General features: G+C 39.1%; 1 pseudogene; it reads left to right on the top strand.

Annotated features, from left to right (window-relative positions):
- Positions 1 to 10466, top strand: part of LOC138739740 (E3 ubiquitin-protein ligase DZIP3-like) — a 46435-nt pseudogene extending 35969 nt beyond the window's left edge.
- Positions 10467 to 14811: the final 4345 nt, after the last annotated feature.

The following is a 14811-nucleotide window of genomic DNA, read 5'->3' as shown; positions in this document are numbered from 1 at the left end:
GTATAAAATACATTAATTTATAGAAGAATATCCTGCTCTGGCACAGCATGGGAAGGAAGTTGATAAATCAGCATTTACTATAAATTGGAAGATAATCAGATTTTATGCATCACTGATTTAACACTGCCGAATATCACATTAGTAAAAATATCTTGAACTTAACCTTGGTCAGGTCTCAAAAAAAAAATCAGACTGAACAAGGCTGATGTTTGGGAATTGCCTTTCCTTGTTTTAAACCAAACTTAAAAATAATAGTGAAAAGAACAATGTTTATAACGGAGCTAGTACATATTGCAAAGTTGATTTATTGCATGTGGACATGGGGCATTATCAAGTTTTCTATTTTCCAAATGAAAATGTACTTCGACATTAACATGAAGATGTGGATAGACTATTTCCGTTAAGAGGAGGAAAGATTAAAACAAGAGGACATGAGTTAAGAATTAAGGGGCAGAGGTTTAGAGGTAACATGAGGGGGAACTTCTTTACTCAGAGAGTGGTAGACGTGTGGAATGATCTTCCGGGAGAAATAGTGGCGGCGGAGTCAATTGTATTATTTAAGAAAAGGTTGGACAGGTATATGGATGAGAAGAAAATGGAGGGTTATGGGCATTGTGCAGGGAGGTGGGACTAGAGAGGGGTGTTTGGTTCGGTGCGGACTAGAAGGGCCTAATGGCCTGTTTCCGTGCTGAAATTGTTATATGTTAGTTTTATCCCACCTTGAACTTTTAATACCTGAAATGCTATGATATTATAATAGTTAATTAACTCTATACATTAGGGATGCTGTTGTCATTCAAAAATCCTTGTTTTCTAGAGCAAAGAAGATCCTTGTATGATTTGTCATGAAGAATTTGCTGCAGAATCTATGTTTATTTTGCCGTGTGCTCACAAGTTTCACTCTCACGTAAAGAAAGTAACTTAAAATTAAAATTTTCTGCAGAGGCAATGCATCCATGTAGCTGGAAGATGTAAATACCCAGTGTTGCAGATTATACAAAATTTAAAAAATACATAGTTTATCCTCAGTAAGTTGTTTCATTTGTAATCTACTTCCTCAATTAATCTTTTTCTTCTTTGGCTTGGCTTCGCGGACGAAGATTTATGGAGGGGTAATGTCCACGTCAGCTGCAGGCTCGTTTGTGGCTGACAAGTCCGATGTGGGACAGGTAGACACGGTTGCAAGGGAAAATTGGTTGGTTGGGGTCGGGTGTTGGGTTTTTCCTCCTTTGTCTTTTGTCAGTGAGGTGGGCTCTGCGGTCTTCTTCAAAGGAGGTTGCTGCCCACCGAACTGTGAGGCGCCAAGATGCGCGGTTTGAGGCGATATCAGCCCACTGGCGGTGGTTAATGTGGCAGGCACCAAGAGATTTCTTTAGGCAGTCCTTGTACCTCTTATATGAATAATTTCACCTGAAATGACATGAATTTCTGTAAATTGTTACACATACAAAAGCATCTTCTTAACCTTTCATAAACTCATAACGTTTTGAAATCTACTTTTTTGAAATCCACATATTTCTTTAGTTTCCATTAATTTAGTGATCTCAGTCTTTGCCATCTTTACAAACTTCCAACGCATCATCTTGAATCAACTTTCATCCATTTCTAGCAAAGCACTCTAGCTAATTTCTGGCCATGAGAGATCTAGTTCTTTTTTTTCCTTTTTTTGTCTTTGGCTTGGCTTCGCGGACGAAGATTTATGGAGGGGGTAAAAAGTCCACGTCAGCTGCAGGCTCGTTTGTGGCTGACCAGTCCGATGCGGGACAGGCAGACACGATTGCAGCGGTTGCAAGGGAAAATTGGTTGGTTGGGGTTGGGTGTTGGGTTTTTCCTCCTTTGCCTTTTGTCAGTGAGGTGGGCTCTGCGGTCTTCTTCAAAGGAGGCTGCTGCCCGCCAAACTGTGAGGCGCCAAGATGCACGGTTTGAGGCGTTATCAGCCCACTGGCGGTGGTCAATGTGGCAGGCACCAAGAGATTTCTTTAGGCAGTCCTTGTACCTTTTCTTTGGTGCACCTCTGTCACGGTGGCCAGTGGAGAGCTCGCCATATAATACGATCTTGGGAAGGCGATGGTCCTCCATTCTGGAGACGTGACCCATCCAGCGCAGCTGGATCTTCAGCAGCGTGGACTCGATGCTGTCGACCTCTGCCATCTCGAGTACCCTAACGTCGAGGAGAGATCTAGTAAGCAATATATAATAATACTATGTCAGTAATCGGATGATGCATGTTGTAAGAATATAATAAACAGGAATCGGCTATTTGGACTGTCAAACCTCCTCTGCCACTCATCAAGATCTGATATCACCACACCACTTTCTTGGACAATTTTAATATCCTTTCATTTTCTTACCATTCAGAACTCAGTCAATCTGTTTTGAATGAACTCTGTCTTCCAGGATAGAGAATTGGTCAACATTATTCCTGTTCTTTATTCTCTCCATTCTTATCTATGGCTAACGCAAACAATAAGGGTGATAGTGGGCATCCCTGCCTTGTTGATCTGCTTAAGTTAAATTGTTTTGATTATATATCCATTTACTGTCACTTTCGCCAATGGCCCCTTATATAATGCTTTAATCCAATTAATATATTTCTCTGGTAAGCTGAATTTTTGTAGTACTTTGAATAAATAATTCCATTCTACTCTATCAAAGGCCTTCTCTGCGTCTAAAGCAACCGCTACTGTTGGAGCTTTATTTCCTTCTACTGCATGAATTGTTAATAAATTTACAAATATTGTCTGTTGTTCGTCTTTTTTTAATAAATCCAGTTTGGTCTAGATTTACTATTTTTGGTACATAGTCGGCTAATCTGTTTGCTAATAGTTTAGCTATTATCTTATAATCTGTGTTAAGTAAAGATATTGGTCTATATGACGCTGGTGCGAGTGGATCTTTCCCTGTCTTTGGTATTACTGTAATTATTGCTGTTTTGCATGAATTTGGTAAGCTTTGTGTTTTATCAATCTGGTTGATTACTTCCAGGAGGGGAGGAATTAATAAATCTTTAAATGTTTTATAGAATTCTATTGGGAATCCATCCTCTCCTGGTGTTTTATTATTCGGTAGTTTTTTTATTATCTCTTGTATTTCTACTATTTCAAATGGTTCTGTTAATTTATTTTGTTCCTCTATTTGTAATGTTGGTAGTTCAATTTTAGTTAAAAATTCATCTATTTTGTCTTCTTTCCCTTCGTTTTCAGTTTGGTATAATTGTTTGTAGAATTCTCTGAAGTTTTCATTAATCTCCATAGGATTATATGTGATTTGTTTGTCTTTTTTCCTTGATGCCAATACCATACTCTTAGTTTGTTCTGTCTTAAGCTGCCATGCTAGAATTTTGTGTGTTTTTTCTCCTAGTTCATAATATTTCTGTTTTGTCTTCATTATGTTCTTCTACACTTTGTAGTGTTTCATATTTTATTTTTTTATCTGCCAATTCTCCTTTAGTTGTGTCTTCCTTCATTGCTAATTCTTTTTCTATATTTGCTATTTCCCTTTCCAACTGCTCTGTTTCCTGATTGTAGTCCTTCTTCATCTTGGTTACATAACTTATTATTTGCCCTCTGATGAACGCTTTCATTGCGTCCCATAGTATAATATTAAAGATAAATTTTTATCTTTCACTGATTCCGTATTTATTTCAAAGTACATTTTAATTTGTCTTTCAATTAATTCTCTAAAATCCTGCCTTTTAAGTAGCATGGAGTTTAATCTCCATCTATACATTCTTGGAGGGATGTCCTCTAACTCTATTGTCAATATCAAGGGTGAATGGTCCGATAATATTCTAGCTTTATATTCTGTTTTTCTAACTCTGTCTTGCATGCGAGCTGATAACAGGAATAGGTCTATTCTTGAGTATGTTTTATGTCTACCCGAATAATATGAATATTCCTTTTCCTTTGGGTGTTGTTTCCTCCATATATCCAAAAGTTGCATTTCTTGCATCGATTTAATTATAAATTTGGTTACTTTGTTCTTTCTGTTAATTTTTTTCCCAGTTTTATCCATGTTTGAATCCAAATTAAGGTTGAAATCCCCTCCTATTAGTATGTTCCCTTGCGTGTCTGCTATCTTCAAAAAAAATATCTTGCATAAATTTTTGATCTTCTTCGTTAGGTGAATATACCTGACATTTTATCATTACATATCTCCCTGCTGGATCTATTATTTCCTCTTCTATTTTAATTGGTACATTTTTACTGATTAATATAGCTACTCCTCTAGCTTTTGAATTACATGACGCTGCTGTTACATATCCTACCCAATCTCTCTTTAATTTCTTGTGCTCCACTTCAGTTAAGTGTGTTTCTTGAACGAATGCTATATCAAATTTTTCTTTTTTCAGTAAATTTAGCAGTTTCTTCCTTTTGATTTGGTTATGTATTCCGTTAATATTTAAAGTCATATAGTTCAACATAGCCATTTCATACTTGTTTATCTTTCCTTTCCGTTTCCTCATCATCACCTTTCCTTCTTATCCATTTCTGCTTTCTTTTTTTGAACCCTTTATAAGACAACATTTCTAAAACATCAAACATTTCCCTTATTCTCCTATCTAAAATTTTGTTAACCCCACTATCCCCTCCCCTTCCTGAGTTGCCCTTTATCCCTTGTCGGGCAACCACATCTCCCCTCTCCATTTGGATTTGCGAATTCACTCGCAAGCGTCAACTGATTTTGCAGTGACCGTAACTCCTCCCCACCCAGCCCCCCCCGAAAAGATTTTAATTTTCATATACAACAAAGGCTTAATTCCCTCCTTACTTCCTCTCTTCCCTTTCTTTCCCTTATTAATTCTTATCTATACTCTATATATTTTCCTTTAAATATGCATACACTCATGTACACACATATATACATACACACACACATCTCTCTCTCTATATATATATCCATATACACACATACATATAGTTCGTGGTCATTTTTGCTCTCGTTACGTCTTCATCTCTCTGACTATTTTGTAGTTGTTCTGCAAATTTTCGTGCTTCCTCCGGATCCGAGAATAGTCTGTTTTGCTGCCCTGGAATAACTATTTTAAATACCGCTGGGTACTTTAGCATAAATTTATATCCTTTTTTCCATAGGATCGCTTTTGCTGTATTAAACTCCTTCCTCTTCTTCAGGAGTTCAAAACTTCTATCTGGATAGAAAAAAATTTTTTGACCTTTGTATTCCAGTGGCTTTTTATCTTCTCTTATTTTCTTCATTGCTTTCTCCAATATATTTTCTCTTGTTATATATCTTAGGAATTTTACTAAAATGGATCTTGGTTTTTGTTGTGGTTGTGGGTTAGGGGCTAATGTTCTATGTGCCCTTTCTATTTCCATTTCTTCCTGTAATTCTGGTCTTCTTAGGACCCTGGGGATCCAATTTTTTATAAGTTCTCTCATATTCTTGCCTTCTTCATCTTCCTTAAGGCCCACTATCTTTATATTATTTCTTCTATTATAATTTTCCATTATATCTATCTTCTGAGCTAACAGCTCTTGTGTCTCTTTAACTTTTTTATCAGATTCTTCTAATTTCTTTTTTAAGTCCTCTACTTCCATTTCTACGGCTGTTTCTCGTTCTTCCACCTTGTCCACTCTTTTTCCTATATCTAACATGACCATCTCTAATCTATTCATTTTTTCTTCTGTACTTTTAATTCTTCTTTTTATTTCACTAAATTCTTGTGATTGCCATTCTTTTACTGATTCCATATATTCTTTAAAAAAAATATATCCATTGTCTTGCCCTTCCCTTCTCCCATTTCTCTGTTCTTCCTCTGGGTTGGTCATCTGTTGTTTCCTTGATTTCTTTTTACTCTCTTTCTTGTTCTCGTTCTTTTCTATGTTCTCTTCTTGTTGTTGTGCTGTAGCTGTAATTCTCAGCTGTGGAGATCGACTCCTCAGCTGGTCCCCCCTCCCGTCAGTGTTTTTTTTTGTCTTGCGCGGTTGTGCACGTTTGTTTGGCTCCGCGAGCCATTTTTGTAGTCCCGAGCTCAGGACTTCAACTGACCTGAGGGAGTGGGCTTCTCTCTCCACAGCAGGCCTCCTCGAACAGGTAAGGCCTTCACCTTCTTCTCTTCTTCTCGTTGCTTTCGACTTTTCTTTCTTCGTTGCCATTTTCTTCCCACCTTTACTTTCACTTTAATTTTCATGTTTGTGCCTTTGTGTTTTCTCTTTTTTTTTTAACTTTTCCGGAGAGGGCTGGAGTTCCCCGACCGGCCACTACTCCATCACGTGACTCCTCCCCTCTCCATTCTTATCAATGCCCTCCAGATCCACCCATCTGCACCATAGGGGGGTGGGGGAATTCTTCCAATAAACAACCTTCTCATCAGGTTCAGGCATTTAACCCTGGTCCTATGCTCTGCAGCCTGGAAAGAATATTAAATTAAATGCACCTTGTAAGGATATTCTACTAAAGTCAAGAGAATATCAGCCAAATCTACTCCACCTGTCTTTTTGTGACAAACCTGCCATTTGTGGAACCAAGCCGGTGTATTCCTTTGAATTCTATTTTACATCCATGTTCTCACTCCAAATCCCATCTAGTTTTGTTTCATCAACAATATGCCATTTGCTTCACCCTAGCCAGAGTATTGCTATGGAAAGAAGCCATTGACTGATCAAAACATTTGTCCAAAGAAAAGCTATTGTTTCTATTATACATAGAGGAATAGAACCAGGTAAAATTATAGAGTCCAACAATGTATGAACAGTCTTTGGCCCATTGAGTCCATGCAGTCTATCACTTTTTTTAAATTCTCCCACATTTTCATCAATCCCCTCCAGATTATTCCACCCACCTACAAAATAAGGTAGATTAATACTGGCCACGTCTTTGGTATGAGAGGAAACTGGAGCATCTAGTCAAAACCCATACAGCTACAGGGACAATGTGCAAACTCCACACATTTGGCACCTGAAGTCAGGATTGAACATGCATGCTGTCTGAATACAAAGTAAAGCCAGGTGTCATAGCATGTAAGGATGGAGCTCTACCCCACAAGATTAATGTATCCTGTTGCCAGTGAGGCAACAGCATCCACCTCAGCCATGCTGTGTCCTTGCACACATTGTCACTGTTTCAGGGGAGTGAAACCTGCAGAAAGTGATTGGCCCAGAGAGTCTGTATGGATCAACAGGCAGATACAGTCACACATATCTTTAATATTTCCTTGCACAGAAAGGCATAATAACAGGCCTAAATGACGGTCAACTGCAGATTTTGTCATCCGCTGTCAGAAAGTGTTTTGAGAGGCTCACGTCAACTCTAGCTTTGACCTCCTTTGACTTGTCTGCTGTTCAAACTGATCTAAGGTAGATCATCTTCTGGCCCTTCACTTTGCCTTGGGGCATTTGGACACTCATGTCAGGCTATTATTCATTGACTACACCAATCTTCAATAGCACACAAAACATCCTCAAACTTCAGGATCTAGGCTTCAGCCCCCCCTTTCCAATTGGATCTTTATATCCTGCGTACCGAAGATGGGAAACGGCATCTCATCCACAATCACACTCAACACCAGCACTGACCAAGGATGTGTATACAGCTCCCTACTGTCCTCACACCCATGACTGTGACATCAAATACTGTCCCAACTCCATCTTTAAGTTTGTTGACTCTACAGTCATCAAATGAGATGAAGTACAGAAAAAAGAATGAGACTAGTGGCATGGTGCCAAGATAACCATGTCTCTCTCAATGAAAATAAGACAAAGGATTGTACACTTCATAAGGAGAAGTGGGGTGGAGCCCACACCCCTGTCAACATTAATGGTGCTGAAAGAGCGAGTTGATAGCTTTGAGTTTTTCCAGAGAAAGTACTTAATGACACACTCTTTAAGATGACAGTCAGTAAAGAACACAAATGCCTCATGACACACTCTTTAAGATGACAGTCAGTAAAGAACACAAATGCCTCATGACACACTCTTTAAGATGACAGTCAGTGAAGAACACAAATGCCTCAACGTTCTTAGAAGATTAACAAAGTTTGGCACGTCCCTCAACCAACAATGCTGCAGCTGCACTACTGAAGGCACATTAGCTGGACGCTGCTATGGGATCAGGAGAAGTTGCAGAAGGTGGTGAATCCAGCTCAGAACATGGTACAAACTTCCCTCCATTTATACTTACCACTGCCTAGGAAAGGTTACCAACACCCTGAAGGACCCATCACACCCCAGGCATGCTCTATTCTCCTTCTGCTCATCTGGAAGAAGATTCAATGGAATGAAAATGCATACCCACAGGCTTAAAGACTGTTTCTTTCCCATGGCCAGAATCCTGAATGAACTCCATGACAGTGGTCTAATGCTGAATGTACAAGCTGACATTTTTCTCTGCCCACTTGCTAGTCTGCTCTTGGAAGAACCAGATATAATGTGACAATAAAGTTGATCCTGGGTCTGTGGCTCCACTCTTCAGTCTAAATACCACTGGCATTTGCAAGGAAATGTTTTAGTGCCCCTGAATGTTACCATTTGAACACAAAGCCAGCCACCTTGGTAGTGGGCAGGTGATGGCAGCAACAACAGGGGGATTCAGTTAGTGAGCAAAATTAGTAACAGCTACAGCAGCTGGGCTGACTTCTGTGCTACCCATCAGCTTAAAGCCCAAATCAAACAGATCACATCAGTCTTGACAGCTGATTGTAATGAAAATTAACACGAAAATAGATGGCATCCGCCTCATTTGTGACCGCTGAAGAATCACTATTGGCTGCCGTAAATCATCAAATGATGCCTTGTACATTCTTGTTTGAATTTCACAAAAGGAGCCATCAAGGAGAAAGAAACAAGACCGAACCCACTCTACATGGTCACATCATTCAAAAATGCCTGAGGTTGCACAAGATCTTCATGATCAACAGCTCTCGATGTGGCCACCCACCAGGAGTTGATGGCAGGCACATCCCACATTGCTCGATATGTCAAGGATTTCCTCCCACCCATCGCAAGTGAAGAGGACCAGCTTCGTCCCTCTATTGAATTTGCGAGATTATGTCTCCCAGCTCTAAACTCCAGCATGGGAAATGCTGTGAGGTTAACTCTCACTCTTCTAAACTCCGGAGAATATTAGCCTATTTCCACTTAGTCACTCCCTTTAGGAACATCTCCAAGGGATTGTGGGTCTCCATCTTTCTCAACCTCCTTGCACAAGAACACTATGCATGCATTGTGTTTCAAATATGACCTCACAAAACCTACATCACATACTGTTGCGGGTATACTCTCTTGCTTTAGAGCTTAATTATTTTGGTGCATACATACAATGTATATGACAGTAAACTCATTATCAATAATTTTGTCCTGAGAGCTTGTGTCAGTCCACATTGAATTTCTAGGACTACCTCAATCAAGAGTTCACAACACATTGCAATCTCTCTGTTCTTACACCCACTTTAAATGATACAGTTATCAATATTCTCAATGTTCCTGCATTGTGCATTTGAAACAACTTCTCTTTCATTACCCAGGTTATATCCAGCAATGTCTCTATCCTTGGAGACAAGAATTCATCCATGAATAATAGCAGTATTGCAATTGTGGATACAAAGATGGCTAAACAAAGACTTTTTCATCCTCATCTTAGTAGTTGTAATTGCAGGCTTGAAGCAATGTGATTAACAATCTGTTTTCCCCATAGTGCATTGGACCATGGCTAAAGGTGCAGAGAACCTGTCCTACTTGCAGACTTCATGTTGTGCTACCACAAGAATTCCCAGACCTTCCAAGTAGGAAAATCCCTCTACTGTGATGACGATAAGACTGCCTTATTAACTGCTAAGACTTCACCATCATGGCAAGCTCAACTTGAAATGGAACCAAACCACCAACTTTTGCCAGCCAGTGTAACAGGTCCCTGATGAGGTGGTCTGAACTGAAGTAATATCTTGGGAAGGAACACGGTCACTAGCTTAGTTTTCCACTTAGATTATACATCTCAAGTAAAAAATGAAAGTCTGCAACCCTCCTCCCCCCTCCCCCTGCTTGCTGGTCACAGAGCTATCCTTCCCCTGCTTGCTAGTGCGCCTTCCCTCCCTTATCCACCTATTACCTCCTGCCTTTGAGACCATGCTCCTCCCATTTGGTTCAGGTGCATGCCCACATTTTGTCCACATCTTGGTGAAGGGCTCAAGTCTGACACATGTATCTACCTTTGCTACATGAAGTATGCTGTTTAACCAATTGAGTTTCTCCAGCATTGTGTTTTTACTTTAATAACCATAAAACAATTACAGTACGGAAATCTGGTTTATTAAATTTTTTAATATCCCAACCACAAGAGGGCAAGAATACAGATGGGACCGTTTTATTTGCATAGAACTGTGACAGATATCTTTCAGTTCAGTTCTGGTAAATGAGAAACAATGTATTGACCTTAGATTTGCTGAAACTAAGAATCTCTGAAATAATACTTCTAATCTAGTTATTAAACATGAGACACTGGTTGAAAATTTAGTTTGTATTCCCCTGCCTATTAAATGATGATGTGTGATCTAATTGCACTACAAATTAAACGATGAGAAAGTTGAAAACCAATCTGTTCAGCATGTTAAACTATAAACTGATGATTTCCTCTAGGAAAACTGCAGAGGAAGTCACTTTCACAGAGATCAGACTACAATCTACTGGAGAAATGTTAGCAGGTCAAGCAACATCAATGGGATAAAAAGAATTCAGAGGTTTGAGCAGGAACCTGGCATCAGTCTTGACAATTCTTTCTCTCACTGACGCTGCTTGACCCATTGTCTCTTCCAGGATATTGGATATTGCACAGAATACCAGCATCTGCAGTCTTTCTCACAGGGAAAGACTGCCCACACAAGGTGCATTTTAAGAGACCTTGCACATCATTTATCTTGGGGTGGAAAATAATTATAATTTCAAAATTTTAACAGAATCGTCAGAAATGTCAATTATAGTGAATACAAGATTTCTTTACATAAAAGTAAGTGGGAATGGTCAAGAAGAAAATTACATGGAGAAGAGGAAATGTATCTGTGTTGAATTAAAATAATTTCTTAATTAATCTCCGGATTGCTGCCTATGCCACGCGCAAGACAGGGTACAAATAGGAAGTTATGGCGAGGCTAAAGAGTTGGTGTAGGGGGCAGGGCTTCAGATTCCTCAATCACTGGGACCTCTATAAAAAGGATTGGACTGCACTTTAACTGGAAAGGGACCAATATCCTGGCAGGAGGGTTTGCTAGAGCCGTTCGGGAGGGTTTAAACTAGCTTTGCAGGGGGAGGGAAATCATAATGAGAGCAAAGAAAATAGGATAGCAGCGTGTCAGGGAGTTACATCAGAGGAAGGAATTAATAGTAAAGAAGTGGTCAAAAATGACAAAGGAAAGGCAGGTGAGCAGACAAGAGATAGAACTGTTCAACAGGAATACAGCTCATACATCATTGATAACGGGCTATACAAATGCACCTGGCATCAGAAACAAGGTGGATGACCTGTTTGCTCAGATTGAACTGAAAAGGTACGACTTTGTGGCCATTACTGAAACGTGACTCAATGAGGCATGAGATCGGGAGCTCAATCTGTCTATTGGAAAGATAGACAGGTGGGTAGAGGAGGTGGGAGGGTTCTGATGATAAGTAATGGCATTAAATCAATAGAAAGAAGGGACATAGGGTCTAAACCGGTAGAATCATTATGGGTTGAATTAAGAAATGCCTAAGGTAAAAAGATTATATTAGCAGTTATTACAGGCCCCCAAACAATAGCCGGGGACTATGAGAATCAGTTAGAAATACAAAGGACATGTTGCAAGGAAAATAATCAAAATAATTATAACCATATAACAATTACAGTCGGAAACAAGCCCTCTCGGCCCCTCTAGACCGCACCAATTCAAGTGATCTCTAGCCCCACCTACCTGCTCCCTGTCCATAACCCTCCAATCCCCTCACATCCGTGCACTCATCCAACCTTCTCTTAAATGACAAAAATTGACCCTGCTGCAACCACCTCTTCCGGAAGGTCATTCCACTCAGCCACCACTCTCTGAGTGAAGAAGCTTCCTCTCATGTTGCTTCTAAACTTTTGCCCATAACCCTTAACTTATGACCCCCCTCATTCCAATCTCACCTACCCTCAAGGGGAAGTGCCTATTCACATCTACTCTATCTCTCCCTCTCATAATTTTAAATACCTCTATCAAATCCCCCTTCTACACTCCAATGAATAAAGACCCAGTCTACTCAATCTTTCTTTGTATTCTAAATACTGTAATCCAGGCAACATTTTAGTAAATCTCTGCACCATCTCTTCCTTATTGATATCCTTCCTATAATTTGGAGACCAGAACTGCACACAATATTCCAAATTTGACCTTACCAATGCCTTGAACAGTCTCAACATCACCTCTTCTGGAGGAAGTCACGTGATGGAGTAGTGGCCGGATGGTGAACTCCAGCCCTCTCCAGAAAAGTTGAAAAAAATAAAGGAAAGCATAAAAATAAAAATTAAAGTAAAGTGAATATAAAGGTGGAAAGAAGATGGCGACGAAAAAAGAAAAGTCGAAACCAACGGTAAGAAGAGAGGAAGAGAAGACAACAGAAGAAGAAGGAGAAGGCCTTACCTGTTCGAAGAGGCCCGCGGTGGAGAGAGAAGCCCGCTCCCTCAGGTCGGTAGAAAGTGGACTACAAAAATGGCTCGCTGGGCCGAGTAAAAGTGCGCATGCGCGAGGAGTCGCACATGTGCATGCAAAAAAACACACCGACGGGAGGGGCAACCAGCTGGGGAGTCGATCTCCACAGCCGGCAATGACAGCTACAGAACAGCAGCAGCAAGAGGAGAACATAGAAGACAACGAAAACAAGAAAGAAGAGAAGAAAAAGAAAACAAAGAAACAACAGATGGCCAACCCAGAGGAAGAAGAAGAGGAAGAGTACAGTGAAATGGAAGAAGAAGGGAAAGGCAAGACAATGGATATATTTTCTCTTATTAAAGAATACATGGATTCATTTAAAGAATGGCAAGCACAAGATTTAGTGATTTAAGAAGAAGAATAAACAGTACAGAAGAGAAAGTGAATAAAATAGATATGACCATATCAGAAATAGGAAAAAGAATGGACAAGGTGGAAGAACGAGAAGCAGCAGTAGAAATGGAGGTAGAGGACTTAAAAAAGAAATTAGAAGAATCTAATAAAAAAGTTAAAGAGACACAAGAGCTGTTAGCTCAGAAAATAGATATAATGGAAAATTATAACAGAAGAAATAATATAAAGATAGTGGGCCTTAAGGAAGATGAAGAAGGCAAGAATATGAGAGAGTTTATAAAAGATTGGATCCCCAGGATCTTAGGATGTCCAAATCTACAGCAAGAAATGGAAATAGAAAGGGCACATAGAGCATTAGCCTTTAAACCACAACAAAAGCAAAGATCCATTTTAGTAAAATTCCTAAGATATACTACAAGAGAAAAGGTACTGGAGAAAACAATGGAGAAAGTAAGAGAGGACAACAAGCTACTGGAGTACAAAGGGCAAAAAAATTTTATTTATCCAGATATAAGTTTTGAACTCCTGAAGAAGAAAAAGGAGTTCAATACAGCAAAGGCGATTTTATGGAAGAAAGGGTATAAATTTATACTAAAGCATCCAGCGGTATTGAAAATATTTATTCCAGGACAGCAAAACAGACTATTCTCGGATCCAGAGGAAGCACGAAAATTTGCAGAACAATTACAAAATAGACTGAGAGATGAAGACGTGTAACGAGAGTACAAAAGACTGCGAACTAAAAAGACGTGTGTATAGGACTATATACATATATAATACATATATTACATAAGTGTATGTGCATTTAAAAGAAAATATATAGTGTATAGAGAAGAATTAATGAAGGAAAAAAAGGGGAAGAGAGGAGTAAAGAGGGAATTTAGAGAGTGACCTTTGTTGTATATAAAAATTGAAATCTTTTCTGGGGGGGGACTAGGTAGGGAGAAATTACGGTCACTGCAAAATCAGTTGACGCTTGCGAGTGAATTCGCAAATCCAAATGGAGAGGGGTGATGTGGTTGCCCGACAAGGGATAATGGGCAACTCAGAAAGGGGAGGGGACAATGGGGTTAAAGAAATATTAGGTAGGAGAATAAGGGGAATGTTTGATGTGTTAAAAATGTTGTCTTATAAACTGTTCAAAGAAAGAAAGCAGAAATGGATGAGAAGGAAAGGTGATGATGAGGAAACGGAAGGGAAAAATAAACAAAGTATAAAATGGCTACATTAAACTATATGACTTTAAATATTAATGGAGTACATAACCAAATCAAAAGGAAGAAACTGCTAAATTTACTGAAAAAAGAAAAAATTGATATTGCATTTGTGCAAGAAACACACTTAACTGAAGTGGAGCACAAGAAATTAAAGAGAGATTGGATAGGACATGTAATGGCAGCGTCATATAACTCAAAAGCTGGAGGAGTGGCTATATTAATCAGTAAAAATGTACCAATTAAAATAGAAGAGGAAATAATAGATCCAGCAGGAAGATATGTAATGATAAAATGTCAGATATATTCGGAGTTTTGGAATTTACTTAATATATATTCGCCTAATGAAGAAGATCAAAAATTTCTGCAGGATATTTTTCTGAAGATAGCAGATACGCAAGGGAATATATTAATAGGAGGGGATTTCAATCTCAATTTGGATTCAAACATAGATAAAACCGGGAAAAAAATTAACAGAAAGAATAAAGTAACCAAATTTATAATTAAATCGATGTAAGAAATGCAACTTTTGGATATATGGAGGAAACAACACCCAAAGGAAAAGGAATATTCATA

Source organism: Narcine bancroftii, chromosome 7, assembly GCF_036971445.1.
Source record: "Narcine bancroftii isolate sNarBan1 chromosome 7, sNarBan1.hap1, whole genome shotgun sequence".
Lineage (NCBI taxonomy): Eukaryota > Metazoa > Chordata > Chondrichthyes > Torpediniformes > Narcinidae > Narcine > Narcine bancroftii.
Note: the sequence above shows the minus strand (reverse complement) of the source record. Positions and strands in the feature narration are given on the sequence as shown.